We start from the raw sequence: 21240 nt of genomic DNA on the forward strand, positions 1-21240 counted from the left end.
CAGGCTTCCTGGTGTGCTGGGAAGAAGGCTGGCTTCCAATGCAGGCCTTGTGTTTACTGGCTGTATGACACGCCGTCGTGAATTAGGCTCAGACCCCTCATGGGACAACTGGACAGCAGGACTCTGCTGAGAAAATTAGATGGGACAGTGTGTAGAACTTCTCAGCCAGGGCCCGGCTGATCTAGGACCTCAAGAAAGGATGTTTCTTAAAAGGGGACTAACTGATTCTTCTGGTTTCCTGTCAAATGTTTCCCAGGCCCATCAGCTACAACACAGGGCTCAGAGCAAGCAAAGGAGCCGTCGGTCTAGTGGCTAAATAATAAACTAATAATGGGTAGGGAAAAAATCAGAGCCAGGACTCAGCTAAGGGGAAAAAAAAGGATGATGACATACATGTACCTTTTCAGATAAGCACGCCCCACTTTCCAGATCAGCCCAGAAGCCCTTTTACTTGCTAATGGATCAACTCCAAGGCATGTGCCCTGGGAAATCACGGTGCACCTAATCTTTTAGCAATAATCCCTGAAAAACTGGCTATTACTGGAAGTGACCAACCATTTGGTTGAAACAGCCCAAAGCAAGATTATTAACAGCAAATATGAGGATGATTATTTTAGCAAAATGCCACTGATTGGTCAATTCAGAACACAAAGGCCTCATGCCTGGCTGGAGGCTCTGGGAAATCATTTTATGGCCATAATAAACATCTGCTGCTTAAGGTATAAAAGCATTGAAGTCCATTTTCTTTCTGTTTAGGGCAGGGAGGCACCCAGTTATGGGCAGGGATCGGGAGGGCTTTGTGGGTAGAGTGAGGTGAAGGGTGCTGGGGAGAGTTACCACCTCCACCCTCTCATTTAGGGAGCCCATTTTTCCTATTTGCTGAGCCAAGGGGAAGCCCAGTGGATTATATGGCTCAATGTGGGCATACTATGGTAGCCACTCTCAGCAAGGTTCTTATATCTACAAATTGGTTAGATATATTTTTTTGTTTGTCTGCAAGAGATAGGAGGCCCAACCCAAACTGCTTTGAACAAAAATGGAATACATGGACTTATTCAAATGAAAATTCCTAGAATGTGTCCAGTTTCAGGCCTGGCTTGACCCAGGGGATCACACAGTGGCCCCCCACTCAGCCCTCTGCCAGTTTCCTTGCTCCCTTCTGCATTGTTCCCACGGAGGGCGAGGTGGACAGCAGGTCCAGATTTGTGCCTCTCCAGGTTCACCCTCTCTGTGGACCCCTTCCACAAAATGGGTGGCCTAGTGATGGCTCTGCAGTCTGTAATGTGGATCCTGTTCCGTCACCAAGCCAGTTGTGGTCACTGGAGAATGCCATGAATCAGCTGGACAGAACCACAAAACGGAACCATTCCTGGTGCTAAAGACGTGGACCAAGAAGAGGGGAGAAACGGAATCCTCTGAAACACACTGAGGTGTGCTAACCAAAGGAAGGGTCTAGAAGGACAGATGCCCCCAGTAAAGAAATGTCCCCTCAAGTGTGAGAATTAAGCCCTTCATTAGAAACAGACAGTGTATTTTGAAAGAAACTAAAGTCTTGAGGCTGCAGACAGATGGCATGCTGGCTGGGGAGAGACCTTCAGCAAAAACTGTGGCAGTGTCTCTTAATATCTTCATGACCAAAAGGGGGCAAGAGTGGGAAATGTGACTTGTCCAAAGAGCATTTTTATCAATATTGGAACTCAGAGTCTCTGAGTGGGTGTTCAGTTCTCCACCTTATTGGTACTTAACTCTGAGATCTCATAAGGTGGCCATGGCCATGGCTTTAATCTCCATTTTGCAAGCTTACTCACAGGAAGGGCCTAAACATACACACACTGACCAGGAAGCATGTATCTCCGTGCTTGCGCCTCCTCCTTCATGCACCCCCACAGACACCCCCCGTTCTCCATCCAGACGTTATTCCTATCAGTCTGGACATGTCCCCAAACTCATCCTCCAGGAAGTTTCTAGGTGGGCCCTGACAATCAACCATAGATGACCCATTTGTGTCTTAGATAGTGGGTTCCACCATCCCACTTTGACCTTGTCCCAGAGAAATCCTGCATGAGTGATCTCCATAGTGCGGTGCAATGAATGGCAAGGTTGTAGATTTCCGACTCAAATAACAGAGGCAGACCCTGAGACAAGGTTTCAGGGCAAGTAGTTTCCTGAGGGGTAATCCTCGAAAACACTGGCAAGGGAGTGGGGAGGTGAGACATAGGAGGAAGGGCAGTAAAATCAAATGATTAAAATCGGCAGGAAGCACATGACGATTGTGGGTGACTGGAGCTCACTCCCCCAGGGGTTCAGGGTGCTTGTATGGAACAGAACACAGAACACAGCATCAGAGCTCTCCAATCTAGAAGTGAGAGACAAGGGGCGTTCCCTGTAGGCATGTTAGTTAGGGAAGCCCCCAGGAACAGGCGGAGTGGGCTCTGTTGGCCAGGGCCAGCTCCTGAGCAGAGAAGGACAGAGGCTAGCAGTGAAGGTCAGGCTGGTATCTGCACAAAGGCACAGGGGCAGGTCCTGAGGGCGTCTGTTAGTCACCGTCATTCACTGGGTTTATGAAGCCAGGAACAGGCCCCATTTTTCCAAGCTTCCTCAGTCCCACTTTTCAAATGCGGGACCCACACCTGTTTCCCAGGGGTCTTCTGCAGCTCCAAGGGACGACGGCTGCTGAGCCTCCAGCACTTGGGGGACACCTAGGCTGCGCTCATGAGTCTTCCCTTGTCTTGTACACTGGCAATTCCAGAAGAGAAACTGGATTGACGGGACTTCCAGCAGAACAGAACGCATTCTCCAGCCCAGGACAGAGCGCCGGTTCACAGTGAAATGGCACCCAGTGGGTTCCTGCTTCCAACAAACACAGATAGATGAGGCTTTCTTGGCCAAAGTCGGTGTGAGTTGCTTCATTTATTTAATTGAATTTAATCTTCATTCTGTTTACTAAATGCTGGAAGGAAACAATTAAGCAGAATGGTGAAACTGTTCATCAAACTGAAAGAAGCAGCAAGCTCAGAGCTGAAGCTGGATTCGGAGAGGCGGGGACGAGGGGAGAATGGTGGGCGTAAGCCAAGAAGAGCAGCCGAGCTTGCTGGCCCTGCTCATGGAGATTTCTGTTTACACTCACACTTCGGCATCTGCATAGATTCTCGGGCCTCCATAACTTCACATGTGCTTTTCCCTCTGCCAGAATCCCTTTGTTTTACTTCTTCAGAACCAACATTTCAACCGAGGCTTCCAGACCTAGGCTTGTCCGGCAGGGACTGTCCACATCTCCTAGGCCTTTGCAAGCACAGTTCCCTCTCATCCCACTGTGAGAGGTGGCAGTGCAGGGTGATGACCCTGCAGCTCCAAGGGACCCGCCACTGGGAGGGACAGGGGCTCATGGTGCAAAGGTCGGTGACTAAGGCCGCTGATGAGGGTCACCAGTACCACGGGCTCTGGGGGCTGGGGCGGCATGGGGGATGTACGCAGGATCCAGGCAGGCCGACGACAGAAGGAAGGGTGGCTTGAGGACCACAGCGAGAGCTGAGGGGCAATTCCAGGGAGCAGCGCCGAAGCGGGGAAGGGAGCTCGATGGGAAATTAATGGGAAAATGGGGCACGGCTGGTCAAAAGGCTGCACAGTCAAGCTTTTTCCCTACCGGCAATGGGGAGCTGCTGAAGTCATCAAATGACCCAAAAATGGAAGTTCAGAGCTATAACCTGGCCAGGGTGTGCCAGGGTGCTTGCACGTAGACAAATGAGTTGGGGCACCATTGCAGTGAACCGCAGGTGTGATGTGAAAGGCATTCTTGTGTGGTGGAGAGCATTGGGGCACTGAGTCATCAACGTGGTTGTCTGCCGGGCACGATTCTGTGTTCTTTTCACGTAATAGTTCACTTCCTCCTTGAGATAACCCTATTAGGTGAGTACTATTACCACATCCAGTTTTGTTACAATGGGAAACTGGGAGGTAAGTCCTGCTCAAGGTCACACAGTTAGTACATGACAGAGTCAGGATTCTAGAAGCAGGTGGTCTGGCCCCAAAGTCCATGCTGTTCCCATAACACCGAGCCAACCTGGATTCAAACACCGGGACTTCAGCACGCCAGGTTTGTGAGTTCGGAGGCTTACATCTACTCTCAGTTCCCCAATCTGTCCAGTGAGATAACGGAGCCTGCCTCGTACCTGCAACATCTAAGTGCCATAAATGCTGCGCACACAGCTGAGCACCTGAAGGCCCTAGTCAGGGCTAATTTCCCTCCTGTCCCAGCTAGTCACCTCACCCTTGAATCGAAACACACCATTAAGAAAGCAGAAGTCCTCTTACTCCCCACCCTGGGTGGAGAGGGCGGGAGGAGGGTGTCACGTGGGGGCAGAGCACCCCTCTCCCCACTGTTTGCAGCCCCTCCCGCCAAGCCCACCCACTGCCAAGATGAGTTGGTTTCTCTCTTAACTCAGTTCATTTAAGGTCTCCACCCCATGGAAGAAACACAGGAATCTGTGGCAGTGAACTCAGCAACATTTGTCCCCCAGCCCAAGAATAAACAGAGAAAATGAGCTCCCGCATCTCCAGAAGCGCATTTACTGTACTCGGAACAGATGAGTTCTCTCTGTTTGCATTAATCGCATGACTATTTGGTCCAATTATTCTTACCACTTCAGCAATCATGGTGTGCTTGTTCAAGAAGAAAGAAATAACAACAGCTTATCTTGTTGAGAGCAAAGAACAAACAGTGCGGAATCAGGGTCCGCTCCTAAATGCTACACTTGCTGTCATTGTGCTAAAGAGATGGTTCATGTTCTCATAGCAACTCGGGTGAAGAACGAGAGAGAGAGAGAGAGTTCTGAAAAGGATTCAGTTGCAATGGTTACAAACCTTTTCAAAATCAGTCCCAATGCAGATAAAACTCTATTTTTATCACCCAACCCAACTCTGCTTGCCCCCACCTCAAGCACATCATCTCACATTGACCAATTTACATAGGCTTAAAGAATTCTTTCAAATAGCATGTTTCATTAGAACAGGGTAATGGACAAAGCACTGGATGCCATTTAATCCCCCGCTACAGAACCCTAAAGGACTGCCAGTGTTTTCAGGGAACAAACAGTTTGGGGCTGAAAGAACTGGAGGAAAGAAACTGCAGGCAGCTGAGAGGTGAAAGGGAGTGAAGCCTGCCAGTCCCATCACATCAGGCAGCCAGAGGCCTGCTCCGTGGGGCAGTGCCACTCCCGTCCTGTGCCTTTTCCCTATATGACCTTTCCCACAATAAGAGCTAGAAACTAATAAGAACCTAGGGGAAATTATTATTTTTTCATAGACTTGGTCTTGAATCAACATGCACTCCATTTCCTGACCTGTTACTGGAACCCTTGGTTCTTGACTTCCTGCACCACCTCTTGGTGAACTCCTGGAGGGGACAATGGGCGTTTGTTTTGGTACCAACTCTTGGTCCTCTCCTGAGCTGTGTCTCCTACTGCCTTCATAGGTGACATTAAGCTTGAGCCCGTTGGGTTGCTAAGAGTGTACCTTGGTACCAGCTGACAGAGTTGGCTGTGGGTGCCATAAAGAGGAAACTAAGATGGGGAGTTCAGTTTCAATGAACTCTCATTGCCTGATGGGACGGTGGCTGGAGAACAATGGCATCGACGTACCCAAATTAAGATGGGGCCGGTGGGGGGGATTTGCTCTCTTCCAGCCAGTCAATTCCAGTGCATTGTGGAATAGCCTCGCTGGCTCTTTTATTTGCTAGCAATAGCAGAGTGAGAAATTTGGGCTTCCAAACCCATTTGAACACAGACAGAATAAGAAGAACCGAAAGACAGTTGATAAGCTGTGTGGGCAACTCTAGAGGAATCACGAAGCATCTGTAAATAGTTATTTTATCATTAGCAGGTGAGACTCTTGCACGTTCCGGGGTTTAACAGAGATGTTTCTCATGACAATGTAGCACTCTACAGACGCAAGAGGTCTCTCTGTTCAAAGATTCTGTTCCACAAAATCAGGACCATTCTTTGATAGACCCTAAACTAAATTTTGTGGCTAGAAGCATGATGAGTAAAACAGTTGCTTCCCACAATCGATGTAGAGTTTAAAAGTGAATACAGAAGGATAGACATGAAATCACCCAACTATGACACACTTAGCAGTAGACAGAGAGACACAGTATAGATATAAAACAGAGACACACTTTTGGGCAAGAAAGCATCCCAGAGGAAATGCTAAGGTAGCTTTGAAGGATGAATAGGAGTTTGCCAAATGTACGAAGGAAGTAGAAGTATATTCAGGACAGAGGAAACCAAATCTTAAAAAATGCGTAAATATATACAAATGAAATGGTGGGCTTGGATATTTTTAAGATCAGCATTACTGGATTGTACAACTGAGAAAAGAGAGATGTGCAAAGTAAAGTTGAGAGGATAGGGAGTGGCTCTGGAAGATGCTTAATGCTTTGTTTTATCACGTAGGAGATCAGGAATTACTGAACTGTGTTAAGAAGGCATGCAACATGGTACATTTTGCAATATAGAGGTGTAGAAATGGTGGAGTAGTTAGAAAATTAACCAAGAAGGTTTTATTGAATTACTGTTATATCCCTAAGATTTTGCTAAACACTGTGGGATACACAAATAAAGCCAAAGAAATGAAATCCATTTTTCAAGGATAAACAATTAATAACATCACCATCATCAACAACAGCATTTATTAAAAGGTTATTGAATGCTGGGGATTGTCCTATGCACTTTACAGGAATTCGCTCACTTACCTTTACAATCATGTTGGGTGATAGTATCATCATCCCCACTTTACAGGCAAGGAAACTGAGGCAGGTTAGGTTAAGCAAGTTTTCCAATGTCAAAAAGCCAGTAAGGAGCATAAATATATAAATCTTAAAAAAGAAAACTTCATCATGTATGTACAGAGTCATGGCTGTGACAGACACTCTCAGTTGCCTACCACAGATCCAATCCTTCCTCTCTACTTCTAGCAGAGCCTCTGATTTCTTAAGCACCAATGTTCCCAGCCTCAAGAGATGAATAATGATTTATCCAAGCCAAGAATGAAACTATACTACTCTTTATCAGAAGCTAGCATAACCCTGAAGCTCAGCATAACCATGTTATAAATTCTTGCCAGTGGGATGTAATAAGTCTGCTGGGAAATTTGGGGGAAAGTTTTGATATTCCTGATAAAAGCCAAATTTTTTTACACCCTGTTTTCTGCCTTTCAATGCAGGGTGAGGACGTGATATCCAGAGCTATAGCAGCTATTCTGTGACCATGAGGCAAGTACTTGAGAAGGAAAACACAACAGAGTTCAGATGACAATGCAGATCCTTGGAAAAGCCTGCATCTCTGATGACATCATGGAGTCACCTAACCTGCCTACCCCCAATCTTTTTAGTTGCAGTTGAATACATCCTACTGATATAGTAATCTATCTTTATTTTCCATAGCTCACCTTTTCCTTATACAAACTAAATTTTCTTAAGGATCATTTCAGGGTATTCATAGTTTGACCCTAATTTATAGCCTATTTCTATGGAACATTTGAATATTTTCAGCCCTATCCTATTGCCCTATATGGTCCTCCTCACCTATCTCAGCTAACTTAATATTACCCATACTTCAAGGCTCTTCTCAAATACCACCTGTTCCCTGGAGCTTTCTTAAACATCTCCAAAACTTGGCTTCCACCAGTTTGCAAAGAAGCTCAGAATCTCAGATAACCTAACAGATGGGAAAGCATGTTAAAAACTGGCCTTGGAATCAGCTTCACTCAAACTGAGGCCTCTGAGTACCTTCATCAGACTCAGAGTCCCACTCCAGTTCTGTGGGAGCAGGGCCCCGAGATTCACATGTTTTATAAGATTTTTGAATGTTTCTGATATTTACTCAAGTCTTAGAATACCCTGGCTTTTCAAAATCTGGGGTACTGTTATTTCTGGAAGGTCACATGATATGTAAAAGCTTTTTAAAAAGCAATGAAGCAAGAATTGGCATTATCTATATGCTGCTGAATGTGAGCAGGTGCCCTCAGTTTCTCCATTAGTAGGAGGAACTGAAAGGGCCACTCTTGAAGGGACTGCATAGGGCCTAGGAATAGTGTGTCCCTAGAATCAGAAACTCAGGAAACCTTAGTGATGGCGTTGCTGATCGGTGAGCACCATCTTCCAGTGCCTACTAAGAGGACCAGGAAACCTGGGAGGCATCCACGGAACACAGAGCTTGGCTGCAACTGGGAAAACTGAGGCAGCTTTCTTGGCAAATATAGAGGCATCTACCCCAACGCACAGCAGACTCGTCTTCTCCCAGTGGTTTGGAGCCCCACAGGAAAAACCCTGTGGTCTATCGCTACCAGAACCTCAACAAGATTGGAGGCTTCCTTTTCAGGTGTCCAAGCTGTCCCTTAACTGTTGCATGGTGGATATGGTTTCTCTGCTAAGAACAGTGGAAGCAGCTGAGAGCCGTAGCTGTGTGTGCCTCGCTCACTGCTGTGTCTCGTGTGTCTAGAATAACGCCAGGCACACAGTGCTGGCCTCCACGCTCGGCCCGTATTTGTGGAGGGAATAAGTAAATGGATGAGTGATGCATTTATTCAAGGAGCTTTATCTCCCTCATTCTAGAACCACCCCCTGACTCAGATGGAACTGGTTGGTCAGGCCATGGGATTTGCTGAGCTACCCCTAATGTCTGTGGGTCTGGGTGACAAAGGAATGTTCTCGCTCAGTTTTCCTGAACCAGGAACACACGCACCTAAAAGGATAAGGCAGCATGGACCATACCAAGCCAAATTCACGTCCGAGGACTTCGCTCAGAGAATTTATGAGCGGTGCCCACGTGAGGGTCACGCCAGCTGTGAGGCAGGATCGCCAAAGAGCTGCTTCCTTCTGGACTCTGTGCTGCCCGGGCGTCTCGGGCTCTTTGGTAGGTGGTTGTTTAATTTTTTAATTCTCCCCATAGACTGCAAGGGCTTTGACAGAAGACTTCAGATCTTCAAGGAAAAAAGAGAGCAGGAAGGAAGAATGAAAGAGAAGAAAGAGATCAATGGGTAAGGGAGAGAGATGGCGGTGAGGAGAGAAATACTGAGGGAGGGGTGGCAGCGGGCAGTGGCAGAGAGAGGAAAGGAATTTTTGAAAAGAGAAAGAAAATGAGGGTGAGAAAGAAAAAGAGGAAAAAGTTAAAAGAAAAAAGAAGCAAGGAAAGAAGAAATGAAGATGGAGAGAGGAAGGAAGGAAGGAAGGAAGGAAGGAAGGAAGGAAGGAAGGAAGGAAGGAAGGAAGGAAGGAAGGAAGGAAGGAAGGAAGGAAGGAAGGAAGGAAGGAAGGAAGGAAAGAGTGGATTGCGGGGGGTCAGGGGGCATGTAGCATGGACAGAGCACAGGGTAAAAGTGATGGCGGGAAACGGAAACCCCCTGCCTCAACTATTCCTCCGCATTCCGCCTCCCCGCCTGGGCCCTGGCCCTTCCTTCCCCAGGCCACAGTCTCAAGCAGAGGCTTCCCTCTCTCCTCCCGCCTTGGCCTGGGGCCCCATGAACACGCTGGAGATGGAGGCCAGATCACCCTCTCCCAACAACGTGCTGGCCGCCAACAGGCTCGCAGCCTCCTTGTCTGCGTGGCCTGGTGTCAGACAAATCATCCCCAGGACCTCACGGAGCGTGTGCTGTTTTATGTCCCCGGCACACACCCACGGGCTCTAAACCCAGGCGCTGTCTTACTGACAGCAAGGCCGCAAGCAGGACTCCTCCAGGGCCTCTGTGGATATCAGCACCTGGCACAGAGGACGCAGGAATTGCTCACCTGCCACAAAAGCATTTCAAGAGCTGGTGGAGAGGAGGCTCTGTAGGAGGGCTTGTGTGCACCCGTATGCTGGCCCTTGCTGCCCAGGCACAGTCTTGCACAAGTTATTTAACTGCCAATGCCTTGGTTTCCCCCTCTGACAAATGGGGGAAACTTGTAATACACAGTTGGGGTCATTTTGAGGATTAAGTGAAACTGGTCATTTAACAAATATTTATCGAATATCTGTAACGAACACATGCTCTCAGGACAACCCCGTGGGAGCCTATCCGGGGGATGACTGAAATCAAAGTAATACAAAAACTGCACAGAAATCGTTGATGCATTCAACACAGTGCCTGGCACATAATGACCTGAGAAATGTTAGCTGTGATTAGCTGGGGGAGTCCGCTTGTCACAGGCCTCCTATAGAACTTTAATTCTATTCGCCATGGCTTCTGAGGACACTGAACTCAGAAGGCCAAAGTGGTTTTGTCTCCCGTCACATAATTAGCCAACAAACAGGCAAGCCAAGTCTGGGCACAGATCCGTTAGACTAAAACCCAAGCCCTCAACGACAGTCGCTGTGTCCACACAACTGCACGTGGCTGGCGATTCTGGCTTCGAGGCAACGCGCAGCAACCTGATGTGGGGAGTTTTGTTTCACATGGCTTGAGCATCTGCTAGAATCATTGGCGGGAACTTAGTCTCCCCTTCCCTCACTCCTCCCAAGGCATCCTTTGCTGAGCTGAAGAAAAACATTTCTTTCCTTTGGTGATCTGGAAATATCATAGGCCAAGATCTAGCGGAGAGAGAGCGAAGGGGCGAAGGAAAATCTGGACTCAAACTGCCTGAATTTCCATGCCAGGCAGGCTGTGTGCCTTTCACAGACAAGAACCTCAGTCCAGCGAATAGTGAGCGAGTCGGGGAGGGGGAGGGTCAGTGTGCAAGGGGGTGTGTCAGGCCCCACGGTGGGGATTAACCTGAGCCACGCCCGGATCCCGCTGCTGTGAATGGAGCAGCAGGTCAGAGTTTTGGTGCGGGTGGTGGGGGTGGGGATGGAAGCCGAGGTGTGGGGAGGCACCAAGGTATCAAGTGAACACCCACTTGGCTTCTTGGTTCATGGTTTGAAATCCCAAATCAGCTCATGTCAGATCTTGGCATAAACAACTCTATGTAAAGTTATTATCAGCAAGTTAGCATTTATTAAAAACCTATAATTGTTATGCTTAGTCATGAAGTGTGTGTGTATGTGTGTGTGTGTGTGTGTGTGTGTGTGTGTGTGTGTGTGTCCCTCCTGTAAGCCCTATTTGTAGGCACCCTCCTAAGTCATTTTTCATCACACTGAATAGAGGCCAAACCTCTTTAGCTAATATTGACATTGGCTGGGTGTCAGAGGTCTGGGATTTGAAGAAACTGGAAGGGCTTGCTCTTTTTCTGCCTTTTCTTAACATCACTGTGTTTGAATTGCCCCACAATCAAAACTTGACTTTTAAGGCCCCCCCGACCCATTTCTCCTTTCTCTCAACTCTGATCACACTGTCCCATTTTAACTTGCTTATCTCCTCAAATGATTTCACGGACACCAAATTTGCTCCTAGTCTTTGTTCCTGGTGGATTTGAGATGGTTTCCAAGAAATGGATGCAACACAAAATGAGAAAATAAACGAAAAGGGATTGGGGAAAAGGAGAAACTAACGCTAGAGGAATGCTATATTACATGTAAACAGTGCTCGTTATGACCCCTCGCAATTTCCAGACGTGAGATGCAGAAGTGGCCCAGAGTTACCTAGCTCTCCGGGCCAGCCCATACCTTCACCGACAAAGCTGGCACTGCTCCTCAGATTCACCAGCCTAGGAAAAGCACAGCATTTCCTGGTATTGAGACCGAAGAGTCATTTCTGCTGTGGGGCTACGTAAGAAGAAACTGAGACAGGCTCAGAGTCATCTTTGACTGTGTCATTTCAATCAGTACAAAGTTTTCCAGGTGATAATCTCATACCAGCTTCCAAATCAAGTCTCAGGCAGGACACCAGGACAATGCTGGGGCAGGGTTGGGTCCTTGGTCTCAGGGGCTTCCTTCCTACACCCTTCCACCTGGGTCGGGCACCTGCTGGGGGTACACAGCACCCTTCGCTGTTTCCTGCAGAATCACTGGAACACTTACTTCTCATTGCACATTTTCTTCACCATTTATCACTAGACTGGGAGGTCGGAGTGGGCGGGGTCATGGCCCTGATGTTGACATGCTGTTGCCAAGGTTTCCCATGGCCCCCAACACCTACTATACCAGTTACTCAATAAAGAGCACATGGAATGAATGCATGAAGAGACAAAGAGCAGAGAGAACCAATGCAAGGGAACTATTTTGGAGGAGACCCAACACATCTTCATTAATGACTAACTTTCAGTCAGCAAATATTTGTATAGTGAGGTTTACGTATCAAGCCCAGGGCTGTGCATTGTCACTGCTTCCGGTTTGCACCCCCATCCCACCCCAAAATAACCTGACCCAACTCAATTTCTTTTCCACACGTCTCCATTCAGCATCTCCTTGCAGCCACATTTCCCATGAACAAGAAGTGGGTGAATTTTCACTGTCACGGCCTCATCCTAGTTTACCAAAGGTACTTGCCATCTTGGAGGAATTGTTTTGTAATACATTTGATCTGAAAATATTAGATTTAATCCTTTACATAGCAGATGGCTGGCCCAAAATTGTTGGAAATAACTATCAGCTGGCAACCTAGCTTCCCTCAAAGCCTTCGAGAGTTCCAGGAGGGACTCAGCACCGAGCATAACTTGAGAGGAGCTCAGCCTGAATTTCTAGGCTCATTTCTAAGCAACCAGCATTTTAAATGAGACATGAGGACGGTGTCCTACTAAGAAGAGTAGAAGGGGACATTTTGAAACCAAGAAGAGACATATGTGTACCAGCATGCTGACCACATTATTTAAACTGCTACTTTATAGGCATATTATACACTCAATTAAAAAAATGTTGAATGTGAAAAAATTATGAAGATAAGGCACTGGAAAGGGGTGGACCTCTGGACAGGCTTCTCTGTCCCCCTCCTATTAGATACTTTCCTTGATTCTGAGACTGAAAATGCTACAGTCAGCACCAACTTAATTCCACATTGCAATTAGGGTTATGCATTAAACCAGGCCTCTGAACATGACTACCCTAAAGGAACTCACGGACTAAATGAAAACCAGACATGTGGCCGGAGCAGTTGGCACCAGCCATGATCCCAATATATAGTAACGGTATAGACTTAAAATGAAAATTAAAAGCAGTCATTGCAGTTAAACTGATGTCATTTTCACAAGCTGTTTATTCAAAAGGAAGAGAACGGGAGCGATGTGGGAATTCTGCAGGCAGCTTTGATTGCTGTGCCTGTACTTTAGAGAAGATATGCCAGCTATTCGCTTAGCAGAGAGAAGGCCTTAGAACACACCTTTTATCTATGGCTAAAGTCGGCGCTTCCCAAAGTCTACGCGGGGCTTCTCAATCTGGGAGTGGCATCAGAGTCTCCCCAGTTGCTGCTAACAACTACACGCAGATGCCCGGGCTCTACCCTGCAGGCTGTGATGAACCAGGTAGGAGGCAGGACCCGGGAATCTAGATGTTCACAGTCCTCCACTGATGTTTCCAAACTGTACTGGGTTACAGGCATGTGTGGGCCCCCCTTGGCTCTCCCGGGAGCGAGCACCCTTTCCCGGCCCTTCACAGGCCAGTCCTCATTCTCCCAGCTCCTGGCAGCATCTCCCTTGGCCACACCGTGAGAGTCCGCTGGTGCCCACTGTAGCATTTTCAGTCTTAAGATCAAGAAGAGCATTGAATTAGATGGGAAAGTGAAGCCATCCCCTTGCCTAAAAGCGTTCTCTTTGTTTCTAGGTTCAACATTCTGTCTGTGTGCACCCTATAGAAACTGCCACCATCAAAGCCACTGGTGTCTGTCTACCCCTTTCCCATTGTATTTCATGGCACTTATCACTACCTGAAATGGCCCTGTTGCTCTTCTCCTCACACCTGTATCAGCAATTTAACCCACTCGAACAGAAACACCTAGAAGGCCAGGACCTTGCCTGGGGTGTTCAGACTGCATTCAGTTTGTATGTTATTGGCCTCAGTAGATGAATTCAAGAATAAATGACCAGATGGTATAATATGCCTTGTTTTAGGTAGCAAAGGAGAAAAAACCCTGGGCAACCAGTGCTCAGATTTGGGGTCCTAGGGAACTCCCAGGCAAAAGAAAACTGCTAAGCAACATGATCATATGGTCACAAACATGATCTTCTAATATAGATGTATGGCAGAACACCTGGGAAGAGGTGAAACTTTACCAATCTCAGAGCCCCACTCCCCAAAACTGTTTGATTTAATTGATCTAGGGCAGGCCTCTGGTATAGTACTGCTTAAAAGCTCCCAGGGAAGTTTTAATTTATAGCCAAGGTTGATAATCAGTCCCTCTTCCCTTTGTATAAAACTCTATGGTTGAGGCAGTTTGGGGAAGAGGACAACGCCCTACTCACCCCCACAGCCCAACAGAAAGCGTCTTCCCCCAGAGCATGTGAGGAATGCGAATGCTGAGCCCCCTTCCCAGCATCTGGATGGAAACCTGCACCGTGACAAGGTCCTAGGAGACGGGTGTGTGCATTAAGGTTACAGGAGAACCGATCTAGAGGGCGGCAAGCTAAAATGCTCTCATATCAGTCATCCCTGGAGACCTAGACATACGATATCTTGAGTTGTGTATGCCACAGTTAGTAAAATAATGGAAGGCATGTGTATAAACATACCTTGGCTGAAACAAAGTTTGCCTTTGGAGCTATCAGCCTCTCAGCACATATGCGCCCCTGCCTTGGCACGGACCCTCACGCTCCCTGCTTTCTCCCATCTGTCACTCCTCTGAGCTTTCTTTTCACACTAAAGTGTGCGTGACTGCCAAAATCATAGGGAGTTTCCAACGAGCAATGAGGCTTTGAGGCTTGGCCTTGCCTCTTACTGGCTACAAAAACTTAAGCAGGTCCCTGAAGCTCTACCTGATCCTCAGGTTCCTCATCCATAAAAAGGAACAATAGTCCCTGCACAGCCCATCCTGCAGGGCTGCTGCGAGGATCCAATCAGATGATTCACCTAAGTGAAGGGACGTGTAATTATCATCGCTGCATTTGTATGACTCACAGCACCCTAAGTCCATAAAAGCCTTGTTGAGGGAGGATAGAGAGGTGCAAACGTGTGCAGGATTTTAGGATTGTGCAGGGAGATGGCCTTTTGTGCATTCAGTGCCAGGAGAAAGCTTTTCTTTACAAACAAACTTACGTGTATCTTCTACCTTTTAAAAAGACCTGTATGATACAAATATGTGTTCTTTCTTCACCTTAGCTGCTAGGGAACTTGGAGTTAAATTGGGTGGTGTATCATTCCTCTTCACTTTTCTCGAGCAAAACATCTAAAATATTTTTTCCCAAGCAGGCTAAGGATAAATCAATGATAATGATAATAATAATATTAGTACCAGGCACGATGTGTTACAATTCAAAACTCATCGTCACATAACATTTCGGTCACTGTTCATATGTCTAGACCCACACTGCCCCATAAAACCACCATGTGAGCCTTTTGTGTAATTTTAAATGTTCTAATAGTCACAATAAAAAAGTAAAAAGAAACAGGTGGAATTTATTTTATATACTTAAGCCAACATAGGCAAAACATTATCACTTCAAAATGCAATCAATATAAAACATTACTGATGTATTTTACATTATATTTTTCCTACCAAGTCTTCACACACTATTGTGTATTTTGTATACAGCCCTTCTCAAGTGGGACTGGATATGTTTCAAGCCCTCTATAGCCACAGGTGGCCAGCAATGGCCATATTGGATAGCAAAGATTTAGACAGTAATCTTCAGGAGGGAAAGTGGTAATAATGTCTGCTCATCACAGGTGTATTTGGTACCTTATAAACATTGTTAGCTACCTTAAGGATGCTGGGGTCAGAGATTACCACCTTTCATCTACATATGAGAAAAGAGCCATTCAGAGAAGTGAGACAATTTGCTCAAAATTAAAAGCAGAGCTACAATTCAAACCCAGGTCCAAAAACTAGGATCCAAACACACCACCCTAAGGTATTAGTGATTTGACAGCATAATCGAGCTCAGGGGACCTTAGTGCATAGCCCCAGTGGGGTCTAGCTCTCTACTAAACTCAAGAGCTCTCCCCAGCTATACAATCCAGGGACACTCTGGGAAGAGGGGAGAGAGGCCTCCACCTGCCATGACAGTAGACATCTTTCCACCAAACCACTGACTTCAACCTGTACCACTCAGATGAGAAGTTTGGAGAAGCAGTTATGATTTTATTGCACCCACTGTGCTGACGATTAATGCTGAGTGCGGGTGGAAAATGCACCCTCTCATTTGCTAACACACACTATAATTATGCATGCCTCTCCAGGTACTATAATTTAGGACTTAAAAAAGCCCCATTTCCAACAAGTAGTGCTGCACTTGTAAAACATTACAGATGTGTTATCATATAAATGAGATAGCTGTGACATGATAGCGTGATAATAAATCCCCAACTTAGATTTGGAGACAAGATATGTTAAAAGCAAATCCACACTGCCACTTAATCTTCTACATAAACTGTTTATTTTTTCTGAGTCCTACAATAATACATGTCAGACGGGCTTTGATAGTTTCCAGATTAATGTGTTTTTCCCCTTCAGGTCATCACAAGATTACTCATTTCATTAAATTAACTCTGCTAGTTGCAAGGTGGAAATGTGCTGCAAAACATAACTGTTCGCACCAAATTGGGAGCTGGCAAGATGGAATTAATAAATAAAACTGATTTGCCCCCATTTCCGGGGAAGGCTGGAAATGCCATCTTGAGCCGCATCTTGATTTCCTGAGCTCCCACTGGGAGCTGAGAGCCCCACAATTATGTCTGTTTTGGCTGTGAGATGCCCTCACTCAAAGCCGTATGTTTGATGTCTGGTGGGCTCCACCTCCTTCCCATGATGCCTCTGGGGTGGAGCTGGGCCTCTTCAGCCCACACCCAAGTTAAAAAGAATGGCACCTATGAAATCCAGACCTCTCTGTTAAAGCTTCCCTCTGGGCTCCCCCCTGAGGAAAATACCTCCACTAACAGAGCGAGTTCTTTCCCACCTGTGCGACTCCAGGAACTTCAGGCAAGCCACCCACCTGACTTCTCACCCTGCTCAGAGCCCAATCTTCCAGCTGGAAAACCCTCAAAACTATGCCAACCCTCCCAATAACCATACAAGTAACTACACAGAGGCTGTGTCTGTCAAGGAAGTCTATTTGACAACATGGGACATTTCCCAACTCTATAGCCTGGGAGTCGGCAAACTTTTTCTGGGAAAGGCCAGATGGTAACCACTTCTGATGCCACGTGCCACACACATCCCCATCGCACCCAGCCTGCCTCCCATCATCGGGCAAGAGCAGCCATAGACATTATGTAATGAGTAAGCATGGCTGTGATCCAATAAAACTTATTTATGAATGCTGACATTTGATTTTCATTATATATCACTAAATATCTGTTTCATGTGTTGCTAAATCGTCTTTTGGTTTTTATTCTATCATTTAAAAATGTAACCACCATTCTTAGTTCATGAGCCGTACAAAATCAGGTGGTGGGTCAGCTTCGGCCCAAAGGCTACAGTTTGCTGACTCCTGGGAGAGAAGGCACTGGGTTGAGCAGCCTCTTCTAGGACCGAAGATGCTCTGTGGGACCCGGAGCTGCTGTCTGAGATGTCCCACAGACCCTGGGTGTCACATCTCTCTTCTGTGCCTTCTTCCCAAGCCACTAACACGTGAGAAGCCCATGGGAAATCTCCACAGGAGACAGGGGCTCCTGGCCTGAATCCTGAAGGAGCCTCAGAGAGAACCCCAAGAACCCTGAGTACATTTTCCCTCTACAGGCAGAGCAGAAAGTGACTGGGGTCAGAGGAGAAGGCAAGCCAGGTATTAACCAGAACAAGGCTGCTAATATGGAGCAATGCTAAGTGACTGACAGGCACTTTCTCCCACTGGGTTACAGCAAAGCCACAGAATCTTTCTCAACCCAGTGCTCCAGGCAGATACTAGCAACAGTATAAAACAAGCACACAAATGAAACCAGTTTGCCATCACACATACATATTTTTTTCTAGATAGAGGAACACTGGACACTTAGCTGAAGGCCAAGGTATATTTTCCCTGCTTTTATTCTCCAGACCTTCCTCCCAATGAAGAAATAAATCATGATGGCCACTTCCCCAATCTGAAGAATATCAGTCTTTAATAGTATTTTGCCAGCAGTTGAGCTTGCCACGAGCCCGCTGGGGTTGGGTCCAGTCCCCTCCCCACTCCACGGGAGCAAGGACATACAATCCTCTCCCCATTGAGCACCTGGATGCTGCAAACTGAGTTTTGATTATGAAAAACATTCTTCTCCTGAAGTGAGGATTGAAAATGTCTCATAGGACAGTCTCTGAGCAGAAATCTGGACCATCAGTTAAATTCACTGCATACTGGCCACTGTAGACCAAGGTAACTGCTCTAAGAAACAGTAATTATGTCAGCAGCTTAGCCAGGTACGTATTATTTCCCTTGCATAAAATCCAGGGCAGGTGACCCTGTTCAGCCGGCTCTCCTGAGCGGCTCTCTTCCAAGTGGTGACTCAGGGATCTAAACTCCTCCTCTCCAGAATTGTGGGTAGAATCTTGAACATCAGTGCTTCTCAAATTTAGTATGCAAAATAATCACTAGGAGAGTGACCCAGTGCCAGAGATTCTGAATCAGTTGGTGTGCAATGGGGCCATGAACTTGCATTTTGAATAAGTCCCCAGGCCATGCTGATGGCACTAATCCACAGCCCACACTTTGAGCAGAGCCTCTCTACATGGCCTTCTGCATCCAGCTAGAATGCGAGGGAGAAACACTCTGTGGCTTGCCCGAGACGTGTCCTCATCTTCAGCCTCCACACTTAAGGAGTTGTCAAGCCCTGTCATTTTTACCTTTGAAATAGGTCTTGAGTCTCTCCATTTATTCTCCCTGTGTTCCGTCCTTCCTCTGCAAAGGGCAGCCAATAGCATCCTGTTGAAATACCAACTTGCACCTTTAGGACCTTTCTTAGATGTTGCTAGATGTCTTCATTGACAGCAGGCTGAAAGGCACATTCCTCAGTGTGGTCCAAAGCCTACACCTCGGGTTCCAACATGCCCACCTGCCCCATTCTCATCCCTCTCTCTCTGCACCCCACAACACATCCCCCAAACCTGCAGATCCCTGACAGCGCTTGCTACGTTTGCCCTGATTGCTTCTCTTCCCTGGTAAACATACCTGCCTGGCAAAGCCTTAATCATCTCCTAAATCCAAACCCAGAGAATATAAATGACTAGTGTACACTTAAAATAATGCTTAGGGGAAGATCAATTAAAACACGATGCCCACATGGCCTGTTGGAAAACAGTTAAAATGTTTTCATCCAAAAAAGTGTTGGAAAAGGTTAATAATATCCCATGTGTGGCAGGGGTGCAGAAAAACTGGTGTTTCCATACCCAACTGCAAAACATACGTGTGTGTATTTAGGTCGCTACTTGGAGCATGGGAGAAGGTGGGGGGGGGGGCAACTGTTGCATAGTTAATGACTTAACAAATGTATCTCTCCATCTCTCTCTCTCCACTGAACACCCCTGCTTATTTACAAGAAGACAGGAGCAGGATGTTTAGTGTGATGCTGTTTACAATATGAAAAAAATCAAAAATTACATAAATGCCCATCAACAGGAGAATTGCTCTTTTGGACCGACTGTCAATGAACTACTCTGCAGGGACTTGGAAGATCAGCTCGTTCTTTAGGGACATGCCTGGAGAGCCCCCTGGGCATACTGGCCAGAAATAAAATGCAAGCTGAATGTTGATCTGTATAGTGTGATACAGTTTACATAAAGATTCACTGACACTCACATACACACCATTACTATTTCCTAGAAAAACAGTCTCAAAGATTCTTATCAAACTAGTAACTGTGGTTACCACTGGGCTTGGGGATGGAGGTGGGGTAGTGCTACGGGTCTCCAACTTTATCTCTAAACTTGTCATTTTTTCCAGGTGATATTTAATTCTTGTGTTATCAAAATGACTGCAATTTAATAATTCTTAAAGCCCTAATGTATCTGAAGCTCTAAGTCTCCCTGGTGGAATCCACCCCTCTGCCACCTGTATACTTCTGATTAGTTGACTATTCTCTCTTGCAGTTACCTGCTTACACACCTGTCTCCCTCATTTGTCCCTGAGCTCACTGAGAGCTGAGGCGTGTCCTGCCCTCTGTCGCTTTGAGTGTGACCAGCTAAGCAGAAGGTGCTTAGCTCGTGGGAATCACTTGGAGGCCCTCACCCGGAGCCTTATGGGCGGGTTGGTGATTGCATCTTCAACCCCTGGGGTTATACTCCTCTCCACATAGACATGTTGCCCAGTCTGAGCAGAGGGCTGGCACAAACCAGGCCATTCAATTAGCAGCCCAAGGTTGTTATTCAGTCTGTTCGGGCCAACGCATCTGTTCAGTTTTTAAAATACTGAAACACTTCTGTGCAAGCTGATAAATGACCCTGCCCTCCCCCAACATGCTTTACCCAGACAGCTCTACAATCCAGCAGCTAAAGGGAAGGCCTGATGCAGCCGGGGGCATCCAGAAACTTCCTCCAGAACTGTTCCCCGTGGCACCACCTGTCTCACTGGTTGGCATGTATTGAGAGGGTCACCCAGGGGTGGGGCTAACAGGCTGCAGAATTAAGGCCCTCTTGCCTAAGTGTCATTCTCATGGGGTCCTTGTCATGTAGCGCCTCTCTCTGCAAGGCTGAGGCCCCAGGTGCTTGCCTGGACTAAGGTGCTTGAGGACAGAGTTGGACTCAATCCGGTGCTGTCTAACCTCCAGCCCGCCCCTGTCATTACCATGAGCTCGGCTGCCATCGGTAAAAGCCATTGGCTTGGGGGCCAGCTGGACTGGAACCACAAATGAAACTCCAGCCCTGCCAGAACACCCGCCTCCCCAGGTCCCCTTCGCTTCCCTAGGTCCCCTTCGCTTCCCTGGCCTCGCTGGGTCACATGCTGCCTTCCCCAGGCACTCTGAGCCCAGGCCTGCCTGCTCAGCGCCCTGACGCCTGGCACTTTCTGCAGAGCTCGCTCCTGCCCTCCAAGGGTTCACCACGTCCCCAGGCGCACGAGGCAGCCATCGGTTGAATGGTTCAGCGAATCAGGTTAAATAAAAACCTCTCTAGGATTGTGCAAGAGCCTTTGGAGTATGGACCGAGATGCCGCACCTGCTCACTCGGGGTCTTGGAAATTGAGGTGTTTCTCCTCTCCCATGGTTCCGTTTACACAACATGAGGATGAAAGGAAAGTAGCTAAAATGTTATTTATCCATAAGATGCTTTAATCAAATTCTCCAA

At 47.0% G+C, this 21240-nt stretch overlaps 1 long non-coding RNA gene across 2 annotated transcripts in view; it reads right to left on the minus strand.

The window, feature by feature from the left end:
- The window catches only part of LOC118967520 (uncharacterized), a 398901-nt gene that overhangs the window by 28902 nt on the left and 348759 nt on the right, over positions 1 to 21240 (minus strand). The gene's annotated exons all lie outside the window — the stretch shown is intronic.

The sequence above is a fragment of the Manis javanica genome, chromosome 17, assembly GCF_040802235.1.
Source record: "Manis javanica isolate MJ-LG chromosome 17, MJ_LKY, whole genome shotgun sequence".
Lineage (NCBI taxonomy): Eukaryota > Metazoa > Chordata > Mammalia > Pholidota > Manidae > Manis > Manis javanica.